The 15,202-nt window shown below is 37.9% G+C and overlaps 1 protein-coding gene and 1 non-coding gene across 6 annotated transcripts in view; one reads left to right on the top strand and one right to left on the bottom strand.

The window, feature by feature from the left end:
- The window catches only part of ZRANB3 (zinc finger RANBP2-type containing 3), a 302,772-nt gene that overhangs the window by 277,707 nt on the left and 9,863 nt on the right, over positions 1 to 15,202 (bottom strand). The gene's annotated exons all lie outside the window — the stretch shown is intronic.
- LOC146395771 (U6 spliceosomal RNA) lies at positions 14,788 to 14,890 on the top strand. The gene has a single exon (XR_014830663.1). It is a non-coding gene; the product is annotated as a U6 spliceosomal RNA (small nuclear RNA).

Here is a 15,202-nt window from a genome sequence, read left to right as displayed (position 1 = left end):
ATGACCCAAGCCACTGCAGTTGAATCCTTAACCCACTGACCCACAGCAAGAACTGCTCCTGATGTACTCTTAAGTAAGTAGTGGAATGTGTTGAGAAGAATCAGATATTGTTAAAATATACTACTAAAAGGTTTATTTTGAAAATAATAAGCAAATGTGTGGTCAGGGAAATTACTTACTTTAAGGAGATAATTTCCTTATTTCTACTTTTGAATTAAGAATTAGAGAACTGACTTGTGGTTGCCAAGGGGGAAGGAGTATGAGGGACTGGCAGTTTGGGGTTAGTAGATACAAACTATTACATTTAGAATGGATAAACAATGAAGTCCTGCTGTATAGCACAGGGAACTATATCCAATTACTTGTGACTGAACATGATAGAAGACAATATGAGAAAAAGAATGTATGTACATATATATATATACACACATATATACACACACACATTATGTATGTATACCTGGATCACTTAGCTGTACAACAGAAACTGACAGAACATTGTAAATCAACTATAATAACAATTTTTTTTAAAACATAAAAAGAATTTATTTGACAGAATTCCCATTGTGGCTGAGCAGGTTAAGAACCTGACTAGTATCCATGAGGATTTAGGTTCAATCCTAGGCCTCACTCAGTGGGTTAGGGATCCAGCATCACTGCAAGCTATGCCTTAGGTCACAGATGCAGCACGGAACTGGCATTGCTGTGGCTATGGTGCAGGCGGGCAGCCTCAGCTTCAATTCGACCCCTTGCCTGGGAAATTCTATATGCTACAGGTGCAGTCCTAAAAAAGAAAAAAACAACAAACAAGAACAAAAAAGAATTGACTGGATGGAATTTACTGCAAAAGAGATACACATAAGGAGAGAATTAGTGTACTAGAGGTAACATTAAACATAAATGATTAAAAGTGGCAATGAACAGAAAAAAAATACTGAGTGTAAAATTAATATCTACATGCTGCTTTAGAAAGACACATCTTAAATAGAAGGACTAATAAGCATTTGATATAAAAGAATGAAAAAAAATACATTAATGCTATCAAAATACACTTGGTATAGTTTATTAACATGAGACAATAAATGACGAAGGCTAGAAAACATTACTAAGACAAAGAAAGGCATTTAATAATGATAAAAGTTTTAATTTGCTAAAATGATAAACAAAGCCTCAAAAATATGTAAATATATATATATATATATAAACAGACGAAAGGAAAATTTGATAGAAGTAAAAAACAGCCAAATCTATAATGATAGTGGGATATTTGACTACATCTCTATTAGCAAGTGATAACACAAACAGATTAAAAATGTGGCACTCCTGTGGTGGCTCAGAGGGTTAGGAACATGACATAGTGCGCATAAGGATGTAGGTTCAATCCCTGGCCTTGCTCAGTGGGTGAAGGATCTGGTGTTCTGCAAGCTGCAGCACAGGTCACAGGTAACAGTGTTGCCACGGCTGTGGTGTAGGCCTTGCAGCTGCAGCTTGGATTTGACCCCTAGCCTAAGAACTTTCATATGCTGCAGGTGCAGCCCTGAAAAGAAAAAAAATTGTAAAAATCTAAAAGGATGTGGAAAATTTGAAGAACACAAGAGATAAACTTGAGCCATTTGGTGCAATGATACAAATATTCTTTTCAAGGTCATTCTATGAAGCCTAAACTTCATCTGACAAGTTCCAAAATAGAAAAAATATATATACAAGCCATTTTCTCATATTCATCCATTAAAAAAAAATTAGCAAAGTACATACAGCAGAAAATTAAACGACTAAGATATCAAAACAAAAATAGGCTTATTTGAGAAAATGTGAAAGCTCAGTCACTGACAAGCTGATCCTAAAATTCATGTGGCAATGCAAGGGCCACATAAGAGACAAAACAATCTTGAAAAAGAACAAAGTTGGAGGATTTATACTTCTTGCTTCTAAAACTTACTATGAAGCCACATAATCAAGACAATATACCAGTAGCATAATGATAGATCAATGCATTAGAATTGTGGGTCCAGATATAAACACTGATATAGTGTTTACAGTCAGGTGAATTTTTGATAAGTGTCAAAATGTTAATAGGAAATGCATAATCTTTTTAAAAATTGATGCTGGAACAACTAACTATCCACATATAAAAGAGTGAAATTGGACCCCTAAGTCACACCATACATAAAAAGTTATTCAAATTGATCAAAAACTAAAATGTGGAGTTCCCGTCGTGGCTCAGTGGTTAACGAATCCGACTAGGAACCATGAGGTTGCGGGTTCAGTCCCTGCCCTTGCTCAGCGGGTTAACGATCCGGCGTTGCCGTGAGCTGTGGTGTAGGTTGCAGACGCGGCTCGGATCCCGAGTTGCTGTGGCTCTGGCGTAGGCTGGTGGCTACAGCTCCGATTCGACCCCTAGCCTGGGAACCTCCATATGCCGCGGGAGCGGCCCAAGAAATGCAAAAAAAGACCAAAAAAAAAAAAAATTAAATTAAAAAAAAAAAAAAACTAAAATGTAAGGGTTAAAACAAAAAAAAAAACTTTTGAGAGGGGGGATAAGAGTAAATCTTTGTGACTTTAAGTTATGAAATGTTTTCTTAGATATTATAAAATGCTTTCTTAGATACAATGCTAAAAATAAAAGCAGCAAAAGAAAAAATAGATAACTTGGACTTTACCAAAATTAAAAACTTCATTGCCATAAATGACACCATCAAGAAAGAGAGGACAGGAGTAACTGCATTGTACAGTGGGTTAAGCATGTAACGGCAGCAACTGGGATTACTGCAGGGGTGTGGTTTCAATCCCAGCCCAGCACAGTGGGTTAGCATGGGTTGGCAGCTATGGCTTAGGTTCAGTCCCTGGCCCAAAAACTTCCATGTGTTTTGGGTAGAACAACAAAAAAAGTGAAGACAATCCACAGAAAGGGAAAAAATATTTGTACATTATATCTGATAAGGGACTGGTACCCAGACAACTCATTTTAAAAATGGGCAGGGAGGAATTCCTATAATGGCTAAGGAGTTAACGTGCATGAGTAGTATACATGACGACGCAGGTCTGATCCCTGGCCTTGCTCAGTGTGCTAAGGATCTGGAGTTGCTTTGAGCTATGGTGTAGTTCACAGATACAGCTTGTTGCCGGCTATGGTATAGGCTGGCAGCTGCAGCTCTGACTCAACCCCTAGCCTGGGAACCTCCATATGCTGAGGGAGCAGCCCTAGAAAAGGCAAAAAGACAAAAAAAAAAAAAGGAAAAAAAAGATAAAAAGGAAAAAAAGATATTTTCCTCTTTTTTTTTGTCTTTTTGCCTTTTCTAGGGCTGCTCCCTCAGCATATGGAGGTTCCCAGGCTAGGGGTCTAATCAGAACTGCAGCAACCGGCCTATGCCAGAGCTACAGCAAAGCGGGATCCAAGCCACATCTGCAACCTACACCACAGCTCACGGCAACGCCAGATCCTTAACCCATTGAGCAAGGCCAGGAATTGAATCCACAACCTCATGGTTCCTAGTCAGAGTCATTAACCACTGCGCCATGACGGGAACGCCCCAAAATATCTTAATAGACATTTTTCCAAAGAAGATCTATGAATGGCCAAGAAGCACACCCATAAAATGTTTAATATCTGAGTTCCCATTGTGGCATAGTGGAAGCGAATCCGTTTAGTATTGATGAGGATGCAGATTTGAAAATAAAAAGAAAACTTAATTCTTCATAGACCAAATGAAAAAACCTATCTCTGCATAGACTAAGATAAAGGCCAAAGAAAACAAATGGCTGCATGTGGCAAATGCTCTTAGTCAGGTCATATGAACTTGGATTTCAGCATGACTGACTGACCACAACAGAGGGGAAATAAATGCCCTCCCTGGTGGGAGGGCCACAGGAGATAGGGAGGGAATAAGGGGGTGTACATCTGTATGATGCAACACTATGAGTGTGAGTGTGTGTATGTGTGTGTGTGTGTGTGTGTTGAAATATGGCAAAAGTGGATGGTGAACTGTAATCTCATCAAAAAAATAAAACTTGCATACAAATTTTCACAGAAGCATTATTCATAACAGTTAAAAAGTAGAAACAACCCACATGTCTATCAACTGATAAACTGATAAAAATAAGGTAGTATATCCATACAATGGATTTTTTTTTTTTTTTTGCTGCATATGTGAAATTTTCTGGGCCCGTAATTGAACCTGTGCCGCAGCAGAAACCCCAGTCACTACAGTGACAATACAGGATTCTTAGCCCACTATGCTGCAAGAGAACTCTAAATGGAATATTATTTGACAATAAAGAGGAATGAAATAGTAATATATACTATGAGATGGATGAACCTTGAAAACATTATGCTAAGTGACAGAAGCCAGCAACAAAAACAAAATATTGTGTTGTTGTATTTTTATCAAAGGTTCAGACGAGGCAAATCCATAAACACAGAAAATGAACTAGTTATTGTTTAGGGCTAGAGTCAGGGGAATGGGGGTCAGAGTAGAGAAGCAGAGAATAAAGAGCAATTGCTAATAAGTACTGGGTTTTTCATTAGAGTGACAAAAATGTCCTAAAATGAGACTGTATGATGGTTCCACAATGCTGTGGATATATAAAAACTCAGAAAATTGCAAAATGAGTGAATTTTATGGTTGTCATGAATTACATGTCAATTAAGCTGCTAAAAATACATTGTATGTAATTCTCAACAGTAACAAAGAAAGGAAGAAATTTTCTATGGTAATTTCAATAGTAGGGGGAGTAAAACATTTGATAAAATTCAAAATTCATTCAGAACAGGAGTTCCCATTGTGGCACAGTGGAAATGAATCCAACTAGTAACCATGAGGTTGCGAGTTCGAACCCTGGACTAACTCAGTGGGTTAAGGATCCAGTGATACCGTAAGCCATGGTGTAGTTGGCAGACACAGCTCAGATCCTGCATTGCTGGGGCTGTGGTGAGTAGATGTGGCTCCAATTTGACCCCTAGCCTGGGAACTTCCATATGCCACAGGTGCAGCCCTAAAAAGCAAACAAACAAATAAACAAACAAAAAATTCATTCAGAATAAAATCTTGCTGACATAGGAAAAATAGATGAAAACTTACTCATATCATGAAAACTTTTTACCAAAAATCTTTAGCAAACATCATACTTAAGTGAAAATGTTTAAAGTTTTCCTCGCAAGGTCAGGAAAGGCACAAATACGCCTAGTGTTTCAAATTTATTTCACAGTGGAATCAGATCAATTTTATTAAGGCAAAACAAAAAAGAGAAAGAAAAGAAAAAGAATTAATTTACAGATGACATAGAATTGTGTATATAAAATAAAAATAATCTACTAGTAGATTTATAAGCCAATTTACTAAGGTTCATGAGTACATGATCAATATACACAATCCACTGTGTTCCTCTATACAGGTAAAAATCAGAAATTAAATTTTCAAAATTTATACCATTCTCAATAACATGAAAAATATCAATTATCAGAAGTAAATCAAGAAAGATCAAGATGGCAGAAGAGTAAGACGTGGTGCTCACCCTCTCCCACAGAAACATCAAAAATAAAATCCATCTACATGTAGAACAATTCACACAGAACATCTATTGAAAGCTGGCAGAAGACCTAAAATCTCCAAAAAGGGCAAGGAATCTTCCACATAACTGGGTAGAACAAAAGGAAAAAAAAGGGAGAGAGAGGGAGTTCCCATCGTGGCGCAGTGGTTAACGAATCCGACTAGGAACCATGAGGTTGTGGGTTCAGTCCCTGCCCTTGCTCAGTGGGTTAAGGATCTGGCGTTGCCGTGAGCTGTGGTGTAGGTTGCAGACGCGGCTCGGATCCCACATTGCTGTGGCTCTGGCGTAGGCTGGTGGCTACAGCTCCGATTCAACCCCTAGCCTGGGAACCTCCATATGCCGCGGGAGCAGCCCAAGAAATAGCAACAACAACAACAATAAAAAAAAAAAAAAAAAAAAAAAAAAAAAAAAAAAAAGGAGAGAGAGAAGGAATCACGATGGGACTAGCACTCCTGAGAGGAAGCTGTGAAAAAGGAAAGTAACCCACACCCTGGGAAGCCACCTAACTGACACGGAAATCAACCAACACAGAGGGACCTCACAGTCTCAGAGTAAAGTGTAACAGCTGGACTGAGGGCGAAGCAGAGAGACAGCCACATAAATGATCGGTACCACTGCTGCTGAACACCACTGCCTGAGGCTCTTGGGCTGAACTGAGACTCAGGCTCCAAATGGCAGTTTCGGGGAAAGGCCTAGGGTTGGCTCTATGATACACCCTGAGGGGCTAGGAGGCAGTGGGCCACAGCCTGGGGAGCTGAGTGTTATAGCTGAGGAATCTGGGAGGAGGTCGGAGCCAGTGGGCCACAGCCTGGGGAGCTGAGTGTTATAGCTGAGGGAATCTGGGAGGAGGTCGGAGCCAGCAGGAGAAGCAAGGTGCCACTGTTGGGGGAGGTAAGAGGAGGAGGGGCAGACCACCATTTGAATATCTTTCCCTGTGCTCACACAGAGGAATCAAGAAAAATTAGAAAATTCACTTACAGAAACACAAGCTGAGTTAAAGGCACAAAAGAGCAGAATGAATAATGCATAGGAATGAGTTAGTGACTTGGAAGATAGATTAATGGAAATCGCCCGATCAACACCACACAGAAAACCAAATGAAAAAACATGAAAGCAATAAAAGAGATCTATGGGATAATATAAAGTGGGCCAATCTACACATAATAGGGATTACCGAAGGAGAAGAAAAAGAAAAGGGGATTGAAAATATATTTGAAGAAGTTATGGCTGAAAACTTTTGAAATCTAAAGGAAACAGATATCAAGACAAGAGGAAACACAGAGGCCCCCAAACAAGTTGAACACAAACAGGCCCACACCAAGACATATTACTATCAGAATGGTAAAAGTTAAGAGCTAAAGAGTGGACTCTAAAGGCAGCAAGAGAAAAACAAAGACATAATTATAAGGGAACCCCCAAAAAGCTATCAGGTGACTTCTCTAAAGAAACACTACAGGCCAGAAGAGAACAGTAAGATATATTCAAAGTTCTAAAAGGAAAAATTTGCAACCTAGAATACTCCACCCAGCAAGAATATCATTTAAAACAGAAAGGGAAATAAAGAATTTCACTGACAAACAAAAACTAAAAGCGTATAGCCATACTAAACCCATTCTATAAGAAATATTGGAAGGGCTCCTCTAAATAAAAAAGAAGAAAGAAGAAATAGGATGGAGGAAATCACAACTGTCAAATAGTCACTTAAATAAGCCAGTACACAGATCTAAAAGAAAAAAAAAAAAAAAAACTATTGTAAAAGTGACAATAAACACAAGGAATGACAAAAGGAAAACTAGGAAGATGTTAAAAAAGGAATTCAAAACCATAAAACATGGGGAAGGAGAATAAGAAAATACAGACTCATTTTTTTTTTTCTAGAATGTGTTTGAGCCTATAAGACTATCATGCTAAAGCAAGCAGATATATGAAGGGGTTAAAATACTTGAAAAATAAGGTATCCACAAATCAAAACCAACCTATATTCACAAAAACTAAAAAGAACACAAGCATAAAATAAAAGAAAATCATCGAACCAAAAAAAAGAGAGAAAGGAACAGAGGAAAACATATAGAGTCAACTGGAAAAAAAGGTTGAAAATGGCAGTAAATGCATATTTATCAAAAATTACATTAAATATCAATGGACTGAATGCTCTAATCAAAAGAAATAGAGTGGCAGATTGGATAAAAAAGCCAGAGCCTACAATATGCTGTCGACAAGACACTCACCTTAGGGAAAAGGACACATATAAATCAAAAGTGAGGAGATCGAAAAAGATGTTTCACCTGAATGAAAAAGACAGGAAAGCGGGAGTTGCAATACTCATTTAAGACAAAATAGACTTTAAAATGAAGGCCATAAAGAAAGAGAAAGAAGGACACTATTTAATGATAAAAGGATTGATATTACACTCACCAATATATATGCCCTTAATGTAGGAGCACCCAGATACATACAACAAATACTAACAGGAGTTCCCGTTATGGCTCAGCAGTTAGCAAATCTGACTAGAATCCATGAGGATGCAGGTTTGATCCCAGCCTTGCTCAGTGGATTAAGGAACTGGCATTGCTCAGTGGATTAAGGGGGGTGGTGTAGGCTGCAGGCACAGCTCAGATCCTCTGCTGCTGTGGCTGTGGTGTAGCCCAACAGCTACAGCTCCGATTTGACCTTTAGCCTGGGAACCTCCGTATGCTAGACGTGCAGCCCTAAACAGCAAAACAAACAAACAAACAAAAATCTATGGGATGCAGCAAAAGCAGTGCTTAGAGGGAAATTCATATCAACACAGGCCTTCCTCAGAAAAGAAGAAAAATCTCAAATCGACAATTTAAGCCATGACTAAAAAGAAGTAGAAAAAGAAGAACAAACAAAATCTAAAGTCAGCAGAAGTAAGGAAATCAGGAAAAGCAAATCAATAAATACAGATTTAGGAGTTCCCGTCATGGCTCAGCAAAAATGAATCTAGCTAGTATGCATGAGGACACAGGTATGATCCCTGGCCTTGCTCAGGCAGTCACCTTGATCAGGTGTTTCTGTGAGCTGTGGTGTAGGTTGCAGATGTGGCTCAGATCCTGCATTGCTGTGGCTGTGGTGTAGGCCAGCGGCTACAGTTTTGATTTGACCCCTAGCCTGGGAATCTCCATATGCTGCTGGTGCAGCCCTAAAAAGAAAAAAAAAAATGTTTTAAATAAAATATGCAAAAAACAATAGAAAAAAAATTAATAAATTCAAGAGCTTCATCTTTGAAAGGGTAAACAAAACTGACAAACCTATGGCCAGACTCACCAAGAAAAGGAGAGATATAAATCAAATAAACAAAATAAGAAATGAAAAAGGAGAAATCTCGGTGGATATTGCAGAAATACAAAAAACCAAAAGAGAACAATATGAACAATTATATGCCGACAAATGTGACAACCTAGAAGAAAATGGATAACTTTCTAGAGACTTAGAGCCTACCAAAACTGAATTAAGAAGAGATCTATTGAACAGACTGATCACTAGAAATGAAATTGAATATGTAATAAAAACACTCCATACAAACAAAAGTCCTGGACCAGATGGCTTCACAAGACAATTGTACCAAACATCCAAAGAACTTATATACCCATTCTTCTTAAACTTTTCCAAAACACTGAAGAAGAAAGAACATTCCCAAAGACATTCTATGAAGCCACCATCACCCTAACACCAAAACCAAAGATATTACCAAAAGTGAAAAGTATAGACCAATATCTTTGATGAATAGAGATGCAAAAATTCTCAACAAAATTTTAGCCAACTGAATCCAACATATAAAAAAGATCATACACTATAACCAAGTGGGATTCATCTCAGGTTCACAAGGATAGTTTGACAAATGCAAATCAATCGACATCATATACCACATTAACAAAAGTCAAAAACCACATGATCATCTCAATAGATGCGGAAAAAGCATCTGACAAAGTCCAATATCCATTTCATGATAAAAACTCTTACCAAAGTGGGTATAGAGGGACCATACCTTAACAAGATAAAAGGCATTTTTGACAAACCCACAGCCAATATAATACTCAATGGAGAAAAGCTGAAAGCCTTCCTGCTAAAGTCGGGAACAAGACAAGGATGTACACTAGCACCACTTTTAGTCAGTATAGTAGTGGAAGTCCTAGTCACAGCAATCTGACAAACAAAAGAAATAAAATGTATCCAAATTGGAAGAGAAGCGGTAAAACCGTCACTTTATGAAGATGACAAGATACTATACAGAGAAAACCCTAAGGACATCACACAAAAACTACTGATCAATGAATTCAGCAAACTAGCAGAATACAAGATTAACATTCAGAAATGAGTTGCATTTCTGTATATTAACAATGAAATATTTGAAAAGGAATATAAAAATATAACACCTTGTAAAATCACACTCCCCCAAATTAAATACCTAGGAATAAGGATGTGAAAGATTATATGCTGAGAATTGTAAAATATTAATCAAGGAAATTAAAGAGGATTCAAAGACAGATAGATAGTCCATGCTCCTGGATTGGAAGAATTAATATTGTTAAAATGGTCATACTACACAAAGCAATTGCAGATTCAATGCAATCCCTATCAAATGACCCATGACATTTTTCACAGAACTACAACAAACAATCCAAAAATTTATAAGGAACCATAAGAATCCCAGAATTGTCAAAGCAATCCTGAGGGGGAAAAAAAAACAGCAGGATGCATAACTCTCCCAAACTTCATTCAATATTACAAAGTTATAGTAATCAAGACAGTGTGTGGAGTTCCCGTTGTGGCATAGGAGAAACAAATCCGACTAGTAACCATGAGGATACAGGTTCAATCCCTGGCCTCTCTCAGTAGGTTAAGGACCTGGCCTTGCCTTGAGCTATGGTGTAAGTCACAGACACAGCTCATTGTTGTGGCTGTGAAGTAGGCCTGCAGCTGTAGCTCAGATTCAAACCCTAGCCTGGGAGCTTTGATATGACATGTGTGTGGCCCTAAAAAGCAAAAAAAAAAAAAAAAAAAAAAAAAAAAAAGACCGTGTGGAGCTGGTACCAAAACAGACACACAGACCAATGGAACAGAATAAAGAACCCAGAAATAAACCTGGACACCTATGGTCAATTAATCTTCAACAAAGGAGGCAAGACTATAAAATGGAAAAAAGACAGCCTCTTTAGTATGTGGTGCTTGGAAAACTGGACAGTTGCATGTAAATCAATGGGAAACTGTACACCATGCACAAAAATAAACTCAAGATGGCTTAAAGACTTAAACACAAGACAAGACACAGTAAAACTCCTGGAAGAGAATGCAGGCAAAACATTCTCTAACATCAACTGTACAAATTTTTCTTAGGTCAGTTTCCCGAGGCATCTGAAATAAAAACAAAGATAAACCAATGGGATCTAATCAAACTTACAAGCTTTTGCACAGCAAAAGAAACGGTAAAAAATACAAAAAGACAACTTACAAAATAGGAGAAAATAGTTGCAAACTATGCATCTGACAAGAGCTTGATCTCTAAAATATTCAAACAACGTATATACCTCAACAACAAAAAAACCAACAACCCAATTGAAAAATGGGCAGAAGACTTGAAGACATTTCTCCAAAGAAGACATACAGATGGCCAACAGGCACATGAAAAAATGCTTAACATCACTAATCATTAGGAAAATGCAAATCAAAACTATAATCTCATACCTGTCAGAAGAGCCATCATTAACAAGTCCATAAATAACAAATGCTGGAGGGTGTGGAGAAAAGGGAGCCCTCCTATACTGTTGGTGGAAATGTAAATTGGTATATCCACTGTGGAAGACAGTATGGAGATACCTCAGAAAACTAAATATAGAACTTCCATATGACCCAGCAATCCCACTCCTGGGCATATATCTGGACAAAACTTTCATTAAAAAAGACACATGCAACCCGTATGTTCACTGCAGCACTATTCACAATAGCCAAGGCATGGAAACAACTAAATGCCCATCAAAGATGAACAGAATAAGATGTGGTATATATACACAATCAAATACTACTCAGCCATAAAAATGAACAAAATAATGCCATTGGAGCAACATGGATGGAACTAGAGACTCATACTAAGTGAAGTCAGAAAGACAAATACCATATGATATCACTTATATGTGGAATCTAATATATGGTACAAATGAACCTACCTACAGAAAAGAAACAAACTCATGGACTTGGACAACGCACTTGTAGTTGCCATGTGGGAGGGGTAACGATTGGGAGTTTGGGGTTAGTAGACACAAACTAATGAATTTGGAGAGGATAAGCAATGAGTTCCTGCTGTACAGTACAGGATCAGCTATACCTAACCACTAGCAATGGAGTATGATGGAGGATCATGTGAGAAAAAGAATGTGTGTGTGTATATATATCTATATGTATATGTATGGCTGGGTCACTTTGTTGTACAGCAGAAATTGACAGAACACTGTAAATCAACTATAATAAATACAATTTTTAAAAATCTATTTCTAGGAGTTCCCATAATGGCACAGTGGAAACAATCCGACTAGGAACCATAAGGTTGTGGATTCAATCCCTGGCCTTGCTCAGTGGGTTAAGGATCCAGCGATGCTGTGAGCTGTGGTGTAGGTTGCAGAGGCAGCTCTGATCTAGTGTTGCTGTGGCTCTGGTGTAGGCTGGCAGCTACAGCTCTGATTTGACCCCCAGCCTGGGAATCTCCATATGCCATGGGTGCAGCCCTAAAAAGATAAAAAGAAAAAAAAAAAAAAAAAAAAAAGAAAGAAAAAAGAAAAAAAGAAAAACAAATGCTCTGGTTTAACACATATCAATGAATCTGAAACCCTGAGAAAATGAAGTCTCCGCGCCGCAAATAAAGTCCAAAGAAGATTAAACTGCAAGATCATATAGCTACTGGTGGAGGTAAAACATAAATTTGGGTCTTTGCTCCCTTTTCAACCAAAATTGCTCCATTTGTGCTTCATGGTTAAATCCCAGTGAAAACATCTATTACAAAAAATCAGAATTTTTACACTGTAAAGATATAAAGTAGAAAATAATCATTTATTGGAGTTCCCATTCTGCTTGGTGAGTTAAGGATCCGGCATTGTGTGAGCTGTGGTGTGGGTCCCAGACGCAGCTTGGATCCTGCTTTGCTGTGGCTGTGGCTTAGGCCAGCAGCTGCAGCTCCAATTTGATCCCTAGCATGGGAACCTCCATATGGCACATGTCTGTCCCTAAAATGCAAAATAAATAAATAATTAATTAATTAAAAATAACCATTTATAGAATGGATAAACACTAAGTTCCTCCTGTATAGCATAGAGAACAATATCCAATCTCCTGGGGTAGACCATGATGGAAAATAATATAAAAAGGAATGTATTTATATGTATGACTGAGTCACTTTGCTATATACAGCAGCAATTGACACAATATTATAAATCAACTAAATTTTAATTTTAAAAAAAGAAAGGTTGTATGTAAAACATTCAGTAAAATGTAAAAGGCTATAGCAACATGAAAAATTCACTTAATAAATTTCATTCTTTCACACATTCAACAAAAATATATTTGGGTGTTTACATGGAGCAGATATTATGCTACACTCTGGATAGATTACAGAAGACAGATGCAATTCTGAAGTCTTAAGGGAACATATAAGAGTGACTCAGTTTTCAGATTTGGAGGTTTGGAAGGCTTCTTAATATATATACTGACTATATATGTGTATGTATACCTCACAGGTGAGATATGAAGAATAAATCAACAATAACCCAACAAGAAGTATATACAGGAGTGCCAGTTGTAGCTCGGCGGTAACAAAAGGGACTAGTACAATGACAACTCGGGTTTGGTCCCTGGGCTTGTTCAGTGGGTTAAGGATCTGGCAGGCCATGAGCTGTGGTATAGGTCAGATGAGGCCTGGATCTCTGCATTGCTGTGGCTGTGGCAGCAGCAGCTCCAATTTCAACCCCAGCCTGGGAACTTCCATATGCCACAGGTACATCCCTAAAAAAAATAAAATAAAATAAAATAAAGACCCTGGATTAGAAGCAAAAAAGATAACAGGAAGGAATTCTCAGTCTTCATCTTACTACACCTATCAGCAAATCGTTCCTTCCCTATCAAATCACCTTTTTTTTTCACTAGATTCTATAATACCACAAACTCATGGATTTTATCCTACATCACTGGTTATTCCTTCTCAGTCTAAACTTTTGCTGGTTCTTTCTCATCTTCCTGTTCTCTTAGAGTATAACAAAACTCAATTTTTAGTTTCCTTTTTTGCTTTTAGAGATCTCATTAGTTGCATAGCTTTAAACATTACCTCTATGCCAATGACTCCCACATGTATATAAGGAGATAAGACCTCTTCTGAACATCAGATTCATTTGTAAATCTAACAAGATATCTCTACCTAGCAGTCTAATAGGCATCTCAAACTTAATATGATCAAAAGAATTCTATTTCTTTTTTTTGGCCACGCCCATGGCATGCAGAAGTTCCCAGGCCAGGAACTGAACCCAAGCCATGGCAGTAGCCCAGGCCACAGCAGTGGCAATGCCAAGGCCTTAACCACTAGGCTACCAGGGAGCTCCCTAGATTTTCTCAAACCATATCCCATCCAGAGCCTTCTCAATCTTGTTCCTCCAGTTGCTCATAACAACCCCTTGATTCCCCTCTTTGTCTCATACTACACATCCAATCCATCAGCATCTCCTGCTGACTCTACATTTTAAATATACCCAGAATCCCACCATTTCCTACCACCTCCAAATCTACTCGCCTTATCTGAGACAACATTCGTGTCTGAGTCTGAATTCCTGCAACAGTTTAACTGAACCCCAGCTTCTACTGCATTCCCTACATTCTTCTCTTAATACTGGAGTTAGTGCAATACTTTAAAAAAAAAGTCTGATCATATCACTCCTCAGAACTCCTCAATGGCTCACAATTTTATCCAGATAAAAGCTCTATTAATGGTATAAGCATTTTCACAATCTACCACCTACACCTATTACATCTCCTCCTCACTTCTTCCTCTCTGTCTTACTGACATCCTTATATATTCCTGCTTTGTACTCCATACAAACTGGGCCGTCTTTCTATACCACTCTCCTCCTCACTCTTTCGCCCCCACATCTGCATGTTTTTTTCCCTTGTTTCATTCAAAAGTCTATCTTGAAATGTCAATTTCTCAATGAAGACTTAACCACAGTATTTAAAATTGCAACTCTTGCACTGGCTTCAGCAGCACATTAAGATTGGAACAATACAGAGAACATTAGCATGGCCCCTGCACAAGGATGACACACAACTTCAGGAAGTGTTACATATTTTTGAGAGAGAGAATTTTAAAGTAAATGTGGTAAGATATTAACAGTTTGTGATTCTAGGTCAAGGGTACATGGAAGTTCATTACACAATTCTTTTGACCTTCTCTGTCAAATTATTTCAGAATAAAACTTAAAAATTTTAAAACAAAAAACAAAAAATCCTTCAAACTCCCTATTACCTCTTCCCAACTCTTTTTCCTTCTTGATAGTACATTGTTATCAACTTGAAAAACACTATATCATTTACATACTTACTATGGGTTTTGTTAATCATCTGTCTCTCTCCTCTAGCATATAAACTCCATGAGGGCAGAGAT

The sequence above is a fragment of the Sus scrofa genome, chromosome 15 (genome assembly GCF_054392235.1).
Source record: "Sus scrofa isolate SSC_HxYL_T2T_F1_AM1 chromosome 15, Sscrofa_HxYL_maternal_Yorkshire_Landrace_v2.0, whole genome shotgun sequence".
Classification (NCBI taxonomy): Eukaryota; Metazoa; Chordata; class Mammalia; order Artiodactyla; family Suidae; genus Sus; species Sus scrofa.
The sequence above is the reverse complement of the archived record's forward strand: the minus strand, read 5'-3'. Positions and strand labels throughout refer to the sequence as shown.